The following is a 21,333-nucleotide window of genomic DNA, read 5'->3' on the forward strand; positions in this document are numbered from 1 at the left end:
AGAAGAAAAAATTTTTGAGTGGGACTATGTGGAACATGCATGTCCACACATACTACCAGATATACAAATAGCAGAAAAAGTAATACAGGTGGAGTTAAGTAAATTAGACAGAGGAAAAGCAAGTGGTCCTGATGAAATTTCATGTTGGGTGCTACGAGAATGTGCAAAGGAGTTAAGTAAACCATTATTTTTAATTTTCAAGAAATCCTTGAGCCAAGGTAAACTACCTGATATTTGGAAGAAAGCAAATATTCAAGAAAGGAAATAGACAAAATCCACTCAACTACCGACCAGTATCACTGACCAGTGTTGTAAGCAAGGTATTAGAAAACCTTATAAGAAAAGCTTGGGTAAATCATCTAGAAGAACACAGTATGATAACAGAAAGACAGTTTGGTTTCAGAAAAGGAAAATCATGTGTTACTAATCTGTTGAGCTACTATGACAGAGTAACAAACACAATACAGGAAGGAGAAGGATGGGTGGACAGTATCTATTTAGATTTCAAGAAAGCTTTTGACAGTACCACACCAAAGACTTTTATGGAAACTGTACCATCAAGGAGGAATTCGAGGCAAACTGTTTTGCTGGATGCAAGATTTTCTCATAAAAAGAGAAATGAGAACAGTACTAAGAGGAAACTACTCATCATGGAAAGAAGTGACTAGTGGAGTACCACAGGGTTCAGTGCTGGCACCAATCATGTTTTTAGTGTATATAAATGATATAAACAGGAACACTGGAAATGAGAGCTATCTGAATATGTTTGCAGATGATGCAAAAATACAAAGGAGAAATACTAACACAGATTCTTGTAAAGAGCTACAAGAAGAATTAAATAAACTTCATGAATGGAGTAATACATGGCAAATGGAATTCAATGTGGACAAGTGTCATGTAATCAAGTTTGGTAAAATTGGAAAAAGATCTGATTGGGATTATAAGTTAGGAAATAAAACCCTATACACATCAGAAAGAGAGAAGGACCTAGGTGTGATTATCAATAACAGACTATCTCCGGTTGACCACATCAGCAAGAAGATACGGAACATATATACATTCATTCATTCATTGCTAGACGCCATGTATCCCAAACGGGGTGGCCAAGGGCTTAGAGTTACTTGTTTTACAGGGAGGGGCACTAATCCTCCACCAACCCCACTTGACACATAGGTAGAACGTTATGCCAACAGCATCTGGTGTTCCCAGGCGGTCATCCATCCAAGTACTAACCAGACCCAACGTTGCTTAACTTCGCTGATCGGACGGGAAGCGGTGTATTCAACGTGGTATGGCCGTTCATTGCTTGCAAATATGAGAATAGCATTCACATACATAAATGAAGACATGCTAAGAAGGATAATAACATCATTCATTAGACCAACCCTGGAATATGCATCAGTAGTCTGGAGTCCTCATCTCAAAAAGCACATAGACAAGATTGAAAAAGTTCAAAGGGCCGCTACAAGATGGATACCAAGCTTAAGGGACCTAAGCTACGAAGAAAGACTAAATAAACTGAATCTACCAACACTACAGGAGAGAAGGAAAAGAGGTGACATGATAATGCTATATAAGTGCATATCAGGAAAGGAGAAAATAGACATAAATGATTACTTAACATATGGAGAAGCATCAGCAAGAGGACACTGCAAAAAACTGCATAAGAAGAGAGGTGATAAAGACGTAAGGAAATTCAGTTTCCCAAACAGAGCAATTGATCAATGGAATGCACTACCGAATGAAATAGTGTGTGCCAAAACAATTCACAAATTTAAGGATATGTACGATAAATATGGTTTAAGACACGGAACAGTACGAGCTTGACTCATTCCTGTAAAGATATAATTAGGTAAGAACAATTAGGTAAGGTAAGAACACACACACATACACACCAAGCTGTCGCCAAAGGTAGGACTTCATTATTCATTTACTAGTTGTTTCCGGCACAAGAGGTAGGGTGACTTAGAGAGGGAAGGAAGGTGATGGTGGGACCCGATCATTTATTAACCCTTTCAATCAGAGGACGGATATTTAGTTTACTCTTACCATCTGCAGACGATTTTATTCAGATTAGGGGAAGACTATTTGAACTGGAGGGGTTAGTTATCGCCTTAATTAATCTCATTGCCATGGCATATCCTTAAACTGAATGAAATCGTCTGCAGGTAGGAAGAGTTAAAAAAAAAGTAATTGAACTGAAGGGGTTGACAAGTTATTATTATTATTATTATTATTATTTTTGGTATTTTCGTACACTTCTGGGATGCCGAAGTAATAAAGCGACCTTCCAATCAATATTAAGGGTAATGAGTTTAGGATTTCGTTAGGTGCCATCAAGGACAATGGTTTGCCAAATACTCCATGACTTTCTGCTGATCACTGCCTTCTGCTGGGTAATCCCATTAAGCTGAGAGGGGCCTGATATCTTAAGCTGAGAGGGGCTTGATATCTTAAGCTGAGAGAGGCCTGATATCTTAAGCTGAGAGGGGCTTGATATCTTTGTCCTCCCACAGAGACCTTATTCTGATTTAATGATGCGTCGGGGATGAATGAGACGAACATACCATAAGCGTGAAGTGGATGCAGTGGAATATTATGAGAACTTGTGTCCCAGAGTGAACCCCTACACATTTGGGATTCCGAATTAGCGAAGGGAGATCCCAGCCTATTTCATTATTGCTGATGAGTTTAGGAGGATCTCGCTATAGGTACAGTTACAACCACGTATTCTCTAAATGCCTTGGAATCCGAATTACTGAAGTGAGATTTCCGCCCTTCTTCTAATGTTACTAATCAGTTTGGCAAGATTAATTTAGACACTGTTTTGTGAATATGTGAAATAATTATTTACTGTTGTTGTGCCTCTAGGCTTCTAAACTCCAGACTAATCAAGGGAGATTCCAGCCCATTTGATTATTGTTCATGGGTTTAGCAAGATCTCGTTAAGTTTGGACACGGTTTCGAGACTGTGAAAAGGAATGGAACACTCAGCCACAACTACACATTACTGGTCAGTAATTCCTTTACACTTCTCGGGTTCCGAATTAGTGATGAGTGATGATAACGTGATTAGAAATGGATCCTCACATACGTTCGAAAGATAATATAGGATATACAATAATGGAGCAAAAAGGAAAAAAAAAAAAAATGACGCCATGCTTGCTCTTAAAGGAATCAGAATACTGAGATTGGCCAGGGTACACCTGATGTTTTCTGCGGACTAATTAAACCAAGCACCCAGACCTGTACTCTGTCCTTTATGTACGGTACACAACACAACTGATCAGCTCTGGCTTCTTTCATGTCATACTCTTTGCCTGTGAACTCCGGTCTTTTAAATTCAGTGCGTCCAGGCGTTTGAAATGAAGGGATCAGTGGTTTTTGTTTTCATCGAATAAACTTTGTTTGGAAAGAACAGGTTTTTGAACGCTCCACGCCTTTAGTTCCTAAAAGAATGGAAGATATATTGACATTCGCAGACTGATTCACTGACAGATTAGAGAGATACATTGATGGATAGATACACTGTACTGAGAAATGAGTGTCATTCATCACTCTTAAAGAGCCTTACATTTGTTACAAATCAGGAAAAGAATAAGAATTACACACAAATATGCATTCATACACACACACACACACACACACACACACACACACACACACACACACACACACACACAGATGGATGGATTTTCCTGGTCTGTATCACCTGTCACTGTTTAATTAATAGGGCGCCAAGTGAGGGGTCATCTTAATTAGGCCAGCCATTTGTAATTCTCTTATTTATGGACAAGTTTCTGAGGGTGTGTGGTGTATAGTTTCTACCGGTATGTCTTTTGTCTGATGCCAGTTCCTATGAAAGGTTGTCTAATATTTTGTGTATATTGTGCATATATATATATATATATATATATATATATATATATATATATATATATATATATATATATATATATATATATATATATATATATATATGATCTCCAGTCTTTCAAACGCAGTGTGTCCAGGCATCTCAAAATGATCGGATCTTGAATTTGGCTCTCTATTGTATTTTGTTTTTCTCTTGGAGGGAACTGTTACTGCGGGCTCATGGCCTTTGGTTCCTTCTTCTTCGCATAAAATATATATATATATATATATATATATATATATATATATATATATATATATATATATATATATAACCTCACTATAACGGACTAATTTGGGCCCAAACCATTCCGAAAAAAGCAAAATTCTCATAAAAGTGGCATCTGGACTTCCCACTGCTAACCTGGACTTTAGTCCAGATCGCACCAGTGGTTTTTAAACTGTTTTCACTACCATTGCATTATTGTACTGTATTATACATTCACTACAATAATCATATGGTATAATATATTTAATAATGCTGTACTGTACATTGATAAACACGTCTTGTAAGTACCTTATTGTGGTGAACATAGCTGAAGTGATCAGGCAGTCCCGGCAGCTTCTGGCTTTATTGGACTTTTACCGATATATAAGAGTTTAGTTCTGTAGCTCTTCGATTCTGATAAATACGAATTCAGGACTATTGAAGTCCATTTTATCAAGGGTTTACTTATATATATGTGTATGTATAAGAGTAAGAACCCGAGGCATGTAAAACTTAATTTTTCTAAAGAAAATCAATAAAAAGTAAGCCAAATCAAAGATCTGTTCATTTTAAGATACCTAGATACATTGCATTTAAAAGACTGGTGAATGCATGCAGTGGGAAAGACAAGGCACAAGGCAGATTCAAAACTAGAAATACCGGTTACCTTTATATAAAAGGGTGGACAGAGAATAAAGAGAATAAGTAAGAGTGTGTTGCTAGACAGGTGCTGCATGCTTGCCGTAACAACAATGACCAGAATAATAGCGGAGAGAGAGAGAGAGAGAGAGAGAGAGAGAGCAGGGAGGAGGCTGAAGTTAGCAGGAGAAGGGGCGTTGATGATACGAAAGTTTTCTCTTCACCCAGTTAAGAAGGGCAATGACATCTTTGCATGATATTCCCGCTACAGTCAGACATGATGTATTAGCTTATGAGAGACAACCTCTGGCTTAACCCCTTTTGTTTGATGACATATTTTATTTGTTCTTGGTATCTTCAGACGACTTTATTGAACTAAGAAGAGACTATTCGAACTGGAGGAGTTAGATGTAGCCTTCATTAACCCCTTCACTACTACAGGTTTGCCTTGAGTTGAATGAAATTATCTTGAGATATCAAGAAGAAAGCAACAAATATGTCAACGGATGGAATGGGTTAAGAGGTTTGGTACTGCTGATTAGTGTGGTAATATTTTATTAGGATTTGACACGGAAGAGAGGCAATGGAAAAAATGTACTGACTGTCTGTATAACAATGGACTGTTGCCTGTCTGTATTGCGATTATCCAGCTACTCTTCCTAGACACGTGGACTAAATTTGACAAAACCTTATGGGAACACACACACACACACACACACACACACACACACACACACACACACACACACACAAATTATTATAATTACCCATAAGCAATTTCTTTCACGGAGCCAACGACACCATCCATTTTCTTCGAGCCTTACCACATACCAGTTTATCTATACATATTTAGTCTGTTTCAAAGTTCTGAAAAATAAACAAAAGGTGACGGATTGGACCAAACGAGCGTAGGCCGCAGTAGACGTCCTTACACAAATAAATGTAAATAAAATCAATGGAAAGGAGCTGGTGACTGCAACTGAAAAGATGCAATGGAAAGGACCTGTTGACTACAACTGCAAAGTTGCGGCCATTTTTTTTTAACACGGTCTAGGAGCTATGAAAAAAATGCAGTGATATTGACAGAAGGATTTATAACAATCGTATGGGGTTAGAATTTCACTTCAGTAGTCTGGAACCTGAGTTTTGTAAAGGGAATATTGCCCGCATGTGCTCTGATACATTGTCGATCCACATTTTAGAACAGAGATTATGAAACTTACATATTATTAATAAAGTCTCTTGGCCTCTGGGTATCGTGTAGCCACGTTCCGAAAGGCACTGATCATTGTCCTGTTATTTATTGTATTGAAGTGAAACTGTGAATGTATGTATGATTGCACCTGTGTATAACCGCACACGAGTATTTGTGATCAGTGGTTCCTTTTCATTATCTCAAAGCCGTGATGAAATCTGTTTACATCTTTCAGTGCTAATCTCTCTCTCTCTCTCTCTCTCTCTCTCTCTCTCTGATGGGAATCTTTATTAGCTCGTAATCCCAGAAGTGTAAGGAAACTCTTGGCCGTCACATTGATAACTATGTATTAAATCACTTTAAGGTTCAGACGGAGAACCATCATAGAAAACAGGATTAAGAGTTAGGTCTGTAATAGTTGTCTCGATAGCAAGAGAGACAGAAGGAGAGATAGAGGTAAAACTGTCAGAATAAAGTTGAGGGTATAAAACATACAGAAGCCGAGATCACGAAAATGTGTAAATGACATTTTTTTTAACGATATTTTCTGAGGGATATAATAATGACTGAACATGCTTCACCTTTCTGTATCGTTGCTGACTACACTGTGTCGTGTGGGATGGAAGCTGGTCACATCTAACAGTATAATTAAAGGAGTTCCAAATATGACACTCAAGAATCATAGGTTTGCTTACACCCTGAATCACTCAATTTCCGTTTCTTCACTGCCATGGCATCATTTTCCGTCTGTTCTTGTTACCTTCAGACGACTGTATTCTGGTTAAGAGAGACCTTTAGTAATGGATGGGATAAATACAGCCCTCATTAACCAGTTCAGCACGAGATATCTTTCCTAAACTGTATACAATCTACTGTTGGGAGCTAGAATAAATAAATTTAAAAAATAAAAAAATAAGCTAATAAATGGAGTGAAGGTGTTAATAGGCAATAGGGGAACTGAACTGGAGTAAAGGTCAGATCAGCTTGGATGAGGTCATTTATGGCCATATTATTTTCCACTTCTGTCCAGTAACTTATTCTTCCTATATTCTTCCTATCTCCAGTCGATTTTATTTAGTTCACAAGAAATTTTTTACCATGGGGGGTCACATAGTCTTCAATTATCCCGCCATTACAAGATATCTCTTCTAAGCTGAATAAAATAGTCTGGAGGTAGCTAAAACAATGAAACACCGAGAACTCGAGCCCTGAGCTGTTGACGCTATGCATCACTCGGTGTGCCTCAGCCAAGCCTTTAGCACGGACTCACATACCACCTCCATGACAGGGTTCATTGTGGGTTGAAATGAGACTAAAGATAAACTAAGTCAACCCCATATGACCGTGGCCTTTGACCTCTTTACCTTCCTGATCCAGTCAGTTGATCATCCTTTCTACTGTGTCACTGACAAAAGTTTGGTCAAAATGTGTCAAGGGGATCAGGAGATATCACGCCCACACCCATTTGACCTTGATCTTTGACCCGTTGACTTTGCTGACCTAATCAGTTCATTGCCCCTTCATACTGTATCACTGACAAAAGTTTGGTTGAAATCCATCTAGGGGTTCACAAGATATTGCGAACACAAGAATAAACTAAGTTGACCCCATATGACCTTGATTTTGGACCCTTTGACCTAGTAGAACTACTCAGTTCATCAACTCCTGATACTGCATCACTGACAAAAATGTAAAGGAAAATCGTCAATAGGTAAGGGAGATATTGCACCCACAATCATGTTACAGATGCACTCCAATAAGGATAAGCTAAGTCGACTGCATATGATCATGACCTTGCTAACCTACTTGGTTCATCGTCCCTTCATACTGTATCACTGAAAAAAGTTTGGTCAAAATCTGTCGAGGGGTTCAAGCGATATCACTCCCACAAGATAAACTAAGTCTGCCCCAAATGATTTTATCCTTTAACCCCTTGACCTAGCTGACCTAATAATGTCATAATCTCCTCTTATTGCATGATTGACAAAAGCTTGTTGGGAATCCATCATTGGGTTTAGGAGATATCGCTCCCAGAAAATTGTTAAGGTCAGACGCAGACATGCACATATGCACCCACACATGGACAGATAGACAGAACAGTCACTTAATGCCTCCTCCACCAACGGTGGGTGGAGGCATAAAGTTATAGGAATACATCATCAGATTCAAGGGAAAACTGAGATGGTGAAGGCGGAAGCAAACCCCGAATTTTTGAAGGTCATTTTTGAACACCTTAAATAGCTAGACATGATCAGCCTGCATCCCGTATTATGGGGTTTTCATGAGGGGATGTGATATTTAGGATTTAATGCTAGTATTACTCGAAAGTAAAGACAAGGAATTGTCTTGTGAAAATCAAGTAATGAGTTTTACTTTATTCTGGCTTACTTTGCCGATTCTCTAGGGACAAGAATTTTATAAACTTTCTCAACAGTACACAGCAGAGACTATCTACTCACGAAGGCTGTATCATTAGTACTGTTATCCTCGGGGAAAGTGTGATCTTTACTCTCTGACAATCAATAATTAATAACAATAATGAACAAGTTCTTGCTGATGCTTAACTCCTGGCTGGCACAATGGATTTGTGATACAAAAGAACTGACCTAAATACCAGTTGTGATTAATATAAGAAGATTGTGCTAACTGGGGTTAGTAAACTAAATTGAGATCAATATGGAGAAATTAGACACCATTAACACAGTTAAATGAGCTCAAAGAAAAGAATTGCAAATTTATTGATTACAGTAAAATAAATTTACATTACAGGAATCTCAAAATGAATTCAAAAGGGGAATTCACTGTCACAGGGGGACTCGTGAATTCAAATAACAAAGGACATACACTCACTCACTCATTCAAAAGCTAATCAGACTTAAGGCTAAGAAAATGAACAAAAATGCTGGTCAATAGAGGGAATAGAGCTGAAGCTACGAAAGACTGGGCGTCAGTCTGTTGAACACCAGGCACTGCTATTCGCTGCTTCTCTGCTATGCCTATCACCGTAGGTGGAGAGATCTGGAAATCGCTGTACAACGGAGACGCTAGTCTCTATGCTGGGCACAAATGACCCTACTCTCGTGGCGGTTTGAAGCTGACTGACTGATGTAAGCAAGCTGGGGCACAAATCACGAGAGATGAGTGTGGCTTAACTTAATGGTCAAGAGGCAATGTGAAAACGACAACTACACAAAAATTTTCATTCAGTGAAATGCACTGTCTATACAGAAAGACAGTCACTTATGAAACAATGATAAGGGTTATGAAACTCATTACGATCTGAGTACAAAAGTGAGGCAGTTAACCATTTGAGGGAAAATTTATGCATTTCAGTGAAATTCAGACGTTCCCTTATATGATCCTAATACAATGTCGCAAATTAATTAGTGACATTATGCCCCATCAAAACGAAATTTTTCATAGAAAATTTAACAGTAGGTGATATTTACATGCTAACTCAGCCACACAAGATTCACACTATGGTGTGTGTACTATCCTGCTATAGGAGAAAATCACTGTTGCCAATGAGCGTATTTACATTAACAGAAGCAAGCTTGTGGAAAAACTCCATGAGGACTGTGAAAAACCCTGTACTCTGGTCAAACTGAGCGAGAAATTTGCAACATTTATATCAAGAACTAACTGTTACGTAGCATGGTGTATGTAATACACGGTGAAGTTGTGACAGTTGTAGTGTAACTGTACCTATGTGTAAAGTGATATAATACAAATTGATAGTAAATGGAGATGACGAGGCAGAAGAGAAGAGGTGGCAGAATATGACAGAGACGATCAGCTGATCTGCACGACAAATCTGCTACACCCGCCGGCTGTACCTGTTAAATCAGTCAAGTTGGAGCATCAAAAGTGTCAGTGTGACAAACAATTTTTATTGAATTACAATTTCTCTCTCTGCCTAGTAGTCTGTACATACTGTATGCTACAAAAAGTACACTATAATTTTCTTAATGGACACATTATTAACCAGGAAGCGTAGTCTCAGGACAGAATCTCAAAGGACCCTTGTAGTTTACTTGTTAAACTTACATTGTTATTAACCAGGAAATGTGCTAGTCCTTGGATTGCTCAAATCTCTCAGAACTGGTAGTTTACTAGTTAAACCTAACTCTACTCTTACGATTAATATCGGCAAGCTGAGAATCCCTACGCAATATTGGGCGGGTCACATTTTAACACCCAACGTGGTGTGAACACTCATGTGGATAATGTGCATTCTCCGGGAATCCTCAGAGAGGGCCACAGATTCAGACGCCACAAGGTAATTCAGACACAGCCTCGGATTGCCCCTGCAGAGGTCTTGAACTTTCCTCTTAACCTACGGTACCTATGTATGTACAGACTCTGGACATAATGTGTCCTATGTGACCTATGAGCAAGATACTGGGGGCCAAGCTAGTCCTTGGATTACCCAAATCTATCAGGACCCTTGTCTTGTGGACCCCAGTGTACAACAGTTGCTTGTTAGTCATCAGTTAGCAGGCGAGACATCAGGTCTGTGCGTACATTGTCACTTCCCTTGATGTATCTCAGAACAAAGTTAAACTGCTGCAAATACAGTGTCCAGCGTGTCAGTCTTGCATTAGCTGTCTTAGTCGTGCTGAGACTAGTGAGTGGCATATGATCGGTTTCCAGAGTGAATGGTGCTCCATATAAATAATAGTAATATTTCTTAACACCATCAGCTATGGCCAAGAGTTCCTTCTCAACAATACTGAAATTCCTCTTGGCGGGTTTTAGCTTACGGCTGTGGTATGCCACTGGGAAAATTCCACCTTCCGATTCTTGCATTAGTATGGCACCTACTCCATCTTGTGAAATATCAATGCACAGTATGAAAGGTTTATTGGAATCATGCAACTGCAAGATAAGCTCCTTACACAGCATATTCTTGAGGGTGGCAAAAGATCTCTCTTCCACTTCTCCCCATTCAGTGGTATTTGGAGCATGTTTCCGAAGCACCTTGTACAACTGTTGGGCAATGAGAGTAAGTTGGGGATAAAACTTCTATAATACCCTACTAGGCCGAGTAATGCCCTAACCTGATTCTTTGTCATGGGTCTTGGGGCTTCCCTAACCTTTCTGATCTTGTCGCCCTGACACCTGCAGTCATTGTTGCCTACAATATGTCCGAGGAACTCCACCTCACTGTGAGCAGTTTTACACTTGCTAGGCTTCACAGTCATGTTGAAAGTGGAGTCTACTGAAGACATTTTCCAAGAGTCTGAGGGGCTCCTCCAATGTGGCAGCAAGAACGAGGACTTCGTCAACAAACATTTCTACTCCTACAATACCATGGAGCACTTGTCTCATGGCACAACAGAATACTGCTGAGGAATTGGTAAGTCCAAATGGGAGGACTTTATACTGATACAACCCCCTTGGAGTAGCAAAGGCAGTGAACTGACGGCTCTCGGGGTGAAGGGGAATCTGAAAGAATCTCTTTGCCAAATCGAGCTTCGTGAAATATCGTGACCCTGCCAGCTTGGAGAAGATGGCAATATGGTCACCCATTGGCTCAGCATCCACTTTGGTGATTGCATTTAGCCTCCTACAATCACCACAAATCCTGACTCCATCAGCCTTCTTGCAGACTACTACCACTGGACTACAGTAAGGAGATGAGGACTTTTTAACAATACCTGCAGTCTCCATGTCGGCAATTTCCTTGTCTACTGCATCCAGTAGTCGCATGGGAATCGGATATGGCTTAACCTTAATGGGAGTATTGCTGGTCAACTCAGTTTTATGACACTCAACCTTTGAGAGTCTAGGTTGGTCAGAGAAGACATCAACATACCGACAGAGCATTCTGGTCACCTAATGCTAAGTCAGTGTTAAGTAAGACATCTCCAACAGTCTCCTTCTGATGGGACTGAACGGTTAAGGGCTCGTCATCATGGTCGTCAGCTGGGATCACCACAGCTGCCCCAGTTTCTTCCAGTGGCTGGTCACTGTCATCGGCTACTCGTAGGCCAGTCTCTTCGGGGTTTGACTCATGATAAGCCTTCAACATGTTGACGTGGAACCTTTTACGAAGATTCCCCATCTGAATTATGTAGTTGAGGTCTGAAATGCACTCTGCTACATCATATGGACCCTTCCACTGTGCCAACAACTTGTTCTGGGCAGTGGGGAGTAACACCAAGCATTTATCACCTGGACTGAACTTCCAAAGCTTTTCTTTCTTATCATAATAAGCTTTCTGAACTTTGCACGCCTTGATCAATTCTTCTTTAGCAAACTCGCACATCGACTGAAGGCAGTCAGCTAAATCAAGGACATAGGTGTAGGTGGTCTTGACTTCAGGGTCGGGTTCTTCATCATCCCAGAACTCGTGAAGGACTTGAAGTGGCCCAAGGACCGACCTTCCATACACCAGTTCAAAAGGTAAGAACTTCAAAGAATGCTGTGGGGCTTCTCGGTAAACAAAAAGAAGGGGAGCAATGAACCACGGCCATTCCTTTGGCTGTTCGGCGGCCATGTGCTAAGCATCTTCTTGAGAGTCTCGATGAACCTCTCACACAACCTATTACACATGGGATGATAGGGCGTAGTTCACAAGCCTCGGATGGACAACAACCTGAATGCTTCGTTCATCATTGCAGAGGTGAACTGCGAACAACAGTCTCTTAAGACCTCCTTGGGGACACCTATGTGACAAAACACTTCAATCAATGCCTCAGCAAGTGATGGCCTCTATATTCTTAAGGGCTAAGGCTTCAGGTCACTGTGTGCTGAAATCAATGATAGTGAGGATATACTTTGATCCATCACTAGCCCTAGGAGAGGTTGGCCCAACAATGTCAACTGCTACTCTCTCGAATGGTTCAGAGATTACAGGCATTGGTTTCAATGGCGCAGGACAGACATGTCCCTGGACAGTGGTACGCTGACACACATCACAGGAACGCACAAGCCTAGTTATTTCCTGTTCCATTCCTGGCCAGAAAAAGTCAGCATGGATACGGTCAGAGTTTTTCTTTTGACCCATATGACCTTCCATCACTGAACAATGACCTAATTCAAACACTGCTTGGTGATACTTTGCAGGAACGACAAACTGCAGTCGAACCTTGCCCTGGGGTGTTTGTGACTCATGGTACAGCCGTCCTTGTTTACGAAGGAACCTGGCTTGACCTCCCTGTGAGTACTTAATCACATTACCCTCCAGCTTCTTAAGCACTGAGGCAAGTGTCGGGTCAGACTGTTGTTCTTGGACAACATCTTGACTACAAATCAGATCTTGCGGCGTTGCGATGGTCAGTGGGGTGACACGATTTGGAGCCATAGCCATGGCTTGTGTTGCTGCAACAGCTGAAGTCTGAGTAGCAACATCTATGGCGCAACTATTTTTGATGCCTGGTATGTTACCTATAATGAGGTCAAAGGTTATGACAACAGCAGCTGTCAAGCCAATGTAAAAAGGAGATGCCACCTGGATATGTGCCTCAGGGAATAATCTCACTGATTTATCATTAAGCCTAACTTGGATCTGCTTACCTGTGTATTCCTCGGGCCAAACTAGACTCTGGTTGACAGAGCAACCTGAGGAACCACTGTCTCTCAGAACATTTATGGAAACACCTCCCACAAACTCTGACTGAACAAGAAAGGCAATGTTGCTGGTGGAAGAGTCTGAGGAGGTAGCAGCCAGCCAGTGATGAGACTGTGGAACGAATGATGCAGCAAATGTGGCGCCCTGAGAACTAGATGCCTGAGGGGTTGTGCTCACCGTCTGGGAAGTTGGAGCATTGACCACCTGTGGAGGAGGGTTCACTGTTGTAGGGGAACTAGTGAACTGTGGAGAAGTACCTGTACTGGTGGGGACGGCACCACCGTGCGCTTATTGTGGAATCAAAGCTACATTTGCATCCTGCCTCCGATACACTAAAGTTGATTGACCTGACTGAGGGTTACGTGGTTTGTCCTTGTTCTACTGCTGCTTGGGATACTGCTTGTACAGTTGCCTCATTAAGTTCCTTTACCCATATTGCAGCTCCCCATTAAGATGTGGCACCATCACAGCAGTAATTACTGGCAACGTCGCAGTAGTAGCATAAGGCGTATTCATGAATGAATGCTAGAACCACTGACATCAGTGATGGGTGTATATGCCAGACATCATAATACCTAGTAATATGGGAGCAATTAACACATCACCAGAGACAACAGTAACATTACTATGCATATTCTAAAATAAAATTTATATTTTGATATGACATACCAACAGGAATATAAATACAAGCAATGGCATAATATAAAAAATATCATGAAGGTTGTCGCAGGTATAGTCAGCATACATCAGCCACTCACACCACACCTTACTGTGGAATCTGAGGCGTTGTGTGCATCTCATGGATCATGCTATGGGACAATTCAAAAAAACATTATAAACCTTAAAACATATGGAAACCTGTGATCATAGGCATATAGTAATAATATATAAACCAAAGCAATATAACATGGAAGGGGAATAAATAACATTATATAAATAGGACTATACTTATTTGTTCAACACAAGACTTCTAGAGAGGTATCATTTCAGAGTAATGCAGTGTGTATGCAGTTCGAATCACTGTGAAATTTCCAATATGACAAATGGTAAATACTCATGAGATGTCAGAAAGCACATGACTGTAATGTTAGGTCCCATCCACACGAGCGGCCAGTGCCCAACGGGCAAACATTGTCACCAAATCACGTTCCAGTTCACACATTTAGAGGGTGGGTGGCGGGCACTAGTGTAAATGACGTCATAAACAGGGAAACCACGAACAAACCATCAAAATGCCCCTGCCGGATGTCGATTGGACAACCACTACTTCACCACAGCTCGGTCCGCCGTGTGGACAACACAGGTGTGCCCGGTTGTAGCCAATGGCCGCCGGGGACTGCTCAATCTGGAAACACTGCTAAAAAAAGTGAGAGATATCCACTCAGCGGGCTGTGCCCATCGAGCACTGCCTGCTCATGTGGACGGGGCCTTACTTATCCCTCCCATTACGACATAGGGTAACAACCCTTCCCATGATTATCTTCATTCTTTCTATAAAACCTTTGTGCCTACATTTTGTTCCTCATATACTCCCGTTACTTTTGTTTTTCCTTTTTCACAGACAATTAACATAAACCATTGAGTGGTGTTTGGTCGGAAGAAAGTTAATGACAGGCATGTCCTGCATTCTTTTTGGAAATAACATTTCATATATGACACATGAAATTTGAACCTGCAACCCTATCATTTGTCAGGATTAGAGTATTATACGATGGTTAACAGGTGCTAAGACTGGGTGGCAGGTGTATCTTGTATCTCTGATTCATACACAGTACTCACGTGAGGGCATGTTTCATATCTTATTGGCCATATGACTGAACATAAGCTCTGAATCAGTCTTTAACCCCAGCCTATAAGAGGGTAAAAAAAAAAAAAATGCTTCGATATTTCTTTCGATAAAGGGTTAAATTAATAGTCAACAACTGATATGAGCCCAGGTGTAATTCTTTCATTTGTTCCACGGATATGTTAACTAATGTAATTCTGAAACTACATTTTCCCTGTGAAAGCTTCATCTGGTGGCAACATAAGTATTATTATAAATTACATGATAATATAATCAACATTTCTATTCTGCAGACTTTATGTTAAACATAGGTGTATAAGGTAAATAATGCATTCACGGGATGTATTGTAGGTTTATTAACCCCTTAACCACGGGGCGTCACTTTCGTGATGCACGGGAGCAAGGGATCATACCACAGGGTGTCACTTTTGTGATTCTGTGTTATTTTGAATTCACCCGGGCTTTCAAGTGGTGGCTTGTATCATCTATCAGGACTACTAGTGTCCAACTATACTCAGTTCTGCTAATGTCACCTGTACTCCCATCCACTGTTGACAATTTAGCCATTTTTCTCCTGTCCTTGACTCCCCCCCTCCTTACCTCCCTTTCATTACCCTCTCCTCCCGCCTGACCAGCACGCTGCACTACACAAATCCTCGACGGATTTTTCCACTCATTTTATCCATTGAAATGTGCCCTTTGCCCTATTCTTATACAAAACAATATAAAAAAGAATGAAAAAAAGTAATTGATACTGCCATACATCTGGAATGGGCTAATTATCACCTGGCAACACCTCATGTGCACTCGTTCGCTAATTTTCCCTGTTTTCTTCCCCTTGAAATATGCCGTATGACCTGTTCTCATAGTAAAAATATATATAAGAAAGGGAGAGAGAAGCCTAACTGATATTTACATTCACCTGGAACTACCTAATTTATTATGTATTGTCTAGATTTCCTGCCAATCATTTCATAGCGTATATATTAGCAGCTGTCACCACGCTAACATTGGCAACCCTTCACTGCCCCTAGGCCTCAGCATTCAGTTTACTGTCATCTTTCAAGGTGAAACCACGTAGAATTCGCGCCTGTCCAATTCCGCCGCTTTTTAGCCCCATGCAAAGGGCCCTGTGACCTCTACCCCTACTAAACCTCATGTGTAGGGGTAAAGGGCTAAGTGACTCTCCTGTGGACTTTGAACTGGCTAATGTATTAATGATAATGATGGACAGTGACTACGATCTTTCTGGTGACTCTAAAACAGTGCAAGGGGAAATGTAAATAATGTGTAAACAGCAAGTGAAAGCAATGAATGTAAATATAACTGAACAGTGGAAAATAGTTTTATAAGTTACTGCAAATGACAGTGCATAACATAGTGAAAATAAAATAGAAATGTAAATAATGTAAATAAAATAGAGAGTGTAAATAGAAATGTAAATAAGTAGTAATATAAGAATACGAGTATATATACTAGGAGTAATGAAAGTGAAAGTGAAAGTTTCGCTCTAGCATGTATGAATACTGGGAGTTTGAAAGTGAAAGTGACAGCTTCGCTCTCTATGCTAGTATACAGTACAGTATGAGAAAGTGAATGCCTGGAGTGAAAGTAAACTACTAGTACTGAAAGAAAGTTATAGATAAATATTGCATATATAAATAAGTGTTATAAAGTACTAGGAGTATAAAGTGTGAGTGTGTTTATAAATAATAAATGACAGCTCCGCCTCAGAATACCATCGGGGAACCAGCACGGGAGGAAAGCTTGTATGCGCTCGTAATTTGCATTGCTTTCACAGTTTTTTTTTTTTTTTTTTGAATATGGATTCCAAACTACTTGAAATTCACAGAATAGTGTTTGTCGTTATAATATCAGGCAGTGGTAACCATATTATGGGGTATCAGGAAGTGTAAAGTGGAGACTTCGTTACCCAACTTCGGAAGTCTCCACAAATCCTACAGTTGTCGATGAAGGCTCAACAAACATCCCAGGGGAAAGCTGAAGATATGTGCCATATGCATATACAATTTTAATACTCTAGGACTAATAACTAATTTTTGGCAAATATTTTAAAAAGTCAGTCAGAGCGCGAATATCCTCGCGGGATGCACAAGGAGCACAGAAACATCCCTGCGGTGTAGGGGTTAAGCTAATACCAAAAGTTTGTAACTGATGAAAATAAAGATGTTCACCTTAAGCTCTATCCCACCCCTTAATTCCTTAATATTTCGTTATCCACCATTATTTGCTACAACAGCTTGCAATCTCCTTTGCATGGAAGCAACATGTTCATACACTATTTGGGGTCTGCCGTGGAACTGCTCCCACGCCGCCATGGTGTGTTGCAGGACGTGTTCCCGTGTGCGTTCCTGGCCCTCATGCCAGGAGTTGACGTTGTTACCCCATACATTCTCTATGGGATTCAGATCACACGCTTTGCTCGGCCACTGCAAGACTTTGATATCTGCTTGCTCAGCAAACCACATGCTAATGATTCTTGCAGTGTGGACGGGACAGTTATCCTGCACACAAACACAAAAATAGATTTTTATATTATTATTATTATTATTATTATTATTAATACTATATTTTTTAAAGTGAGGTATGATGAACCACCACTCCCAAACATCCTTTCCTGAAATTTGCCGAATATTTGTGGGAAACAGCTAATGAAGAATTGATAAAAGTGTTCCACAAGGTTTCGTTACATGCTGCTTCCACCTTTTGGAAGTGAAAAAACGTTAGAACAGCTTCGGACCGTAAATTACATAAGGTAATCGATTGATAAGGAATGACTTCATGACATTTATGCTCCTCAAACCAATACATTATGTTTCTGCTGACAACACATTATATTGGTGGCAATTATATTCTTGATACTTAAGTTTATTATTATCCATTATGTTACATCATATATTACTTATCAAAGCTCGAGGTCAGGATGAGATGCAGTCGATGGGTCCATCAAGGAGCATCAGAATGGGAAAAAATTAAGAGAGTAGACACTAAATGTAATGAACATAAAATAAGTAATGCTAGCAACCACATTCCAGTGAAACAGGATTATATGTTTACCTGCATGAATATTATCCACTCAGGATAAGGAAGAGAGTAGGCACTTACAGTGGGGACCATCACCTCCTCTAGAATCTCAAGATACTGTTCTGCTGTGAAGCATCCTCTTATCTCCGTTAGTTCCCCCACTCCGTGCAGGTGGATCCATCCCCATACGTTGCAGGTAATGTGGCCGCTTCTACCCTCTTTGTAGTTGTTCTGGCAGTCTTATCGTGTGTTGTCACACCACCAGCAGTGGAGACAGCCATGGGTATCGGAACAGAAGGTCTTCTCATTGCTGAAGATGACTCGGCTCCAGTAATCGAGATCGTCATTGATATGCTGTTGAGCAAATTGAAGTCTTGCAGCCCGATGATGTTCCTGAAGCCTTTCCTTCACAGCTGGGCTTCTATGATTAATCTCTTCCATGTGGAGTCTATTGCGAACTGTTGCTGGCGTTACTTGGAGTTGCAGCTCATTTCTTATAGCAACTGCATTTGTGAGTGGAGATCGTGTTGTTGCATTGATGATCACTCTGTCTTCAGCCTGGGTGGTTCTTTGTCTTCCACTTCTTCGTTTATCATTCACAGTTCCCTCTTGCCGTCTCTGCCACCATAGTATCACTGTTGGCAGGGAAATGCCCAGTTTCTCTTGCAACGGCATGGTTTAACATGCCTGCATTTTTCAATGCAACAATTTGGTCACGTTCGAATATTCATTCCTCTCGTCGATTCATGCTGCCTCCTAGGTGTGCAGGTGACGACTGACGGCGGTATCAGCTACCAGCCCTGGCAATGACTCGGTGGATATGTATTCATATGATTTATGATTCATAAAGTGTTTTGAACTGTCCCACAGCAAGCTCCATGAGATAGCACTAACACCCTAGATTACACATACGCTGTGTGAGGGTGGCTGATGCATGGTGACTATAAATGCAACAACCTTATGAAATTTCTATTTTGCTTTTTTTTCTCTCCATTTATACTCTTATTGGTATTTCGTATCAATACATATACACTATCAGTAATGTTGTCCCTGGTGATGTGTTACCTGCTTCCCTATTTATTTACTATTCCGATTTCTGGCATACACACCCACCAGCCACACCTGCAGATTACAGTGTTCATTCATTGCTGCATATTTATGTTACTAATGCAACACTGCCACATTTGATGTGAGCTATTTTTATGGGGTAAAGGGACTTTTTGAGGCAACTGTACTTCTTCCAATCGGGTTTCTGCGTATTTTGCCCCTGGTCCTTCTTCTGAGGTTTGTTTGGACCATGGCCATTATTCTGATAACTGCCTTGATGCTGGGGTTCAGTCTGAGATGGCTTCCCAGACTTGACAATGTCTTCCTGTGCGAGGTCTGTTGCTTACGAGTTTGGTACCCATACGCAGTGAAGAATGCATCAGCCTTTTCCACCATTTGGCCAGCATCCTTTACCTGGCAGATCTTAAGCTGAGCCATAAGCTCAGCAGGCCACGACTTTTCCAGCTGCGTGCGCAGCATAAGGTCAATTATCCCCTCCTGCGTGCAAGGGGTCCCATCTTTCTCCATCCACTCATCTAAGTAAGCAGTAAACCTGTTGAGGAACTGAACAGCAATCTCCTTTTCTTAGAGACGCACCCTCATGAACTGAATTCTGGCATCGTCAACAGTGAGACCGTATGCTTTGATGAGTGCAGCCTTCATCATCTCATACGTGAGATTGTCTCCACGAATTCTGTGGAGAATATCGAGGGCAAGGCCCTCAAACAAGCTAAGAAACTGGAGCCGCTTAGCTGCCTCATCCAGCTGGCACAGCCGCGCCATGCCTTCGAAACGAGCTATGAATGGCTCGATTTGCTCACCTTCCTTGTATGATGGAAGCGTGAGGCATGGGGTTGCCAGAACATGTGCAGGGAGAGCACTCGTGGAGCTCGGGTCAGCTGCACCAGATGTGCCTGAAGCCAAGGAGTCTCACTTGAGCTTCAGCATCTCAAGTTCATGTTTCTCACATGCCTCCCGCTCGGCACATTCTCTCTCGCATTGTTCTCACTCATGTTCATGCTCTCTCACATTCCTTGCACTGTTCTCGCTCATATTCGTGCTGTCTCTCACGTTCCTCGCGCTGCTCTCTCTCATGTTTGCGTTGAATTTTACGCTCTTTACAGGCATCACTCTCATGCTGCTGTTCAAGAGTGTACCGTGAGAGCACATAGTCTTTAATTTCCTGGGGATTGGTAAGCCCCATATCCTTGGCTTCCTGTACATATATATTAGTAGCCATGATGCTAACTGAACTAAGGCTGAGTGGACTAAAGACTGAGTACTAACTGCTGTTTCACAGAGAAATGCCAATAATCGAATGTAAAGAATCTAGGCACATGCTGGTGGTGACCAGTCTTATCTCCTGTGTAGGATTCACTGTCGCAGGGGGACTAGTGAATTGTTACACATTTTAATTCCCATGGAGGAGGATTCACTGTCACAGGGGGATTAGTGAATTGTTATTCATTTTATCTCATTAAACTGGTAGGATTCACTGTTGCAGAGGGACTAGTGAATTGTGACTCATTTGATCTCGTTAAACTGGTAGGATTCACTGTCACAGGGGGACTAGTGAATCGTGACGAATCTTATTTAGTTAACCCCTTAACCACGGGGCATGACTTTCATCATGCTTGGGAGGAAGGGATCATAATGCAGGATGTCACTTTTGTGATTCTATGTTATATTGAATTCGCCCGGGCTTTCAAGTGGTGGCTTGTATCATCTATCAGTACTGCCAATATCCAACACTAGTCAGCACTCCTAATCTCATCTGAACTCCCATCCATTGTTGACAATTTAGCCATTTCTCCCCGTTCTTGACTCCCCTCCCTACCTCCCCTCCATTACCCAATCCTCTCGTCTGCCTGGCCGTGCTACGCTAAGTAAATCTTCCCTGGAATTTTCCACTGATTTCATCC

General features: G+C 41.0%; 1 protein-coding gene and 1 non-coding gene across 2 annotated transcripts in view; one reads left to right on the forward strand and one right to left on the reverse strand.

Annotated features, from left to right (window-relative positions):
- LOC145416430 (uncharacterized) overlaps window positions 1-21,333 on the forward strand; it is a 657,995-nt gene that overhangs the window by 133,634 nt on the left and 503,028 nt on the right. The window lies entirely within an intron of this gene.
- On the reverse strand, window positions 1,185-1,303 carry LOC145416570 (5S ribosomal RNA). Its single transcript, XR_013900301.1, has one exon. It is a non-coding gene; the product is annotated as a 5S ribosomal RNA (ribosomal RNA).

The sequence above is a fragment of the Coenobita brevimanus genome, chromosome 106 (genome assembly GCF_032717465.1).
Source record: "Coenobita brevimanus isolate Jiangsu-jjx chromosome 106, ASM3271746v2, whole genome shotgun sequence".
Taxonomy (NCBI): Eukaryota; Metazoa; Arthropoda; class Malacostraca; order Decapoda; family Coenobitidae; genus Coenobita; species Coenobita brevimanus.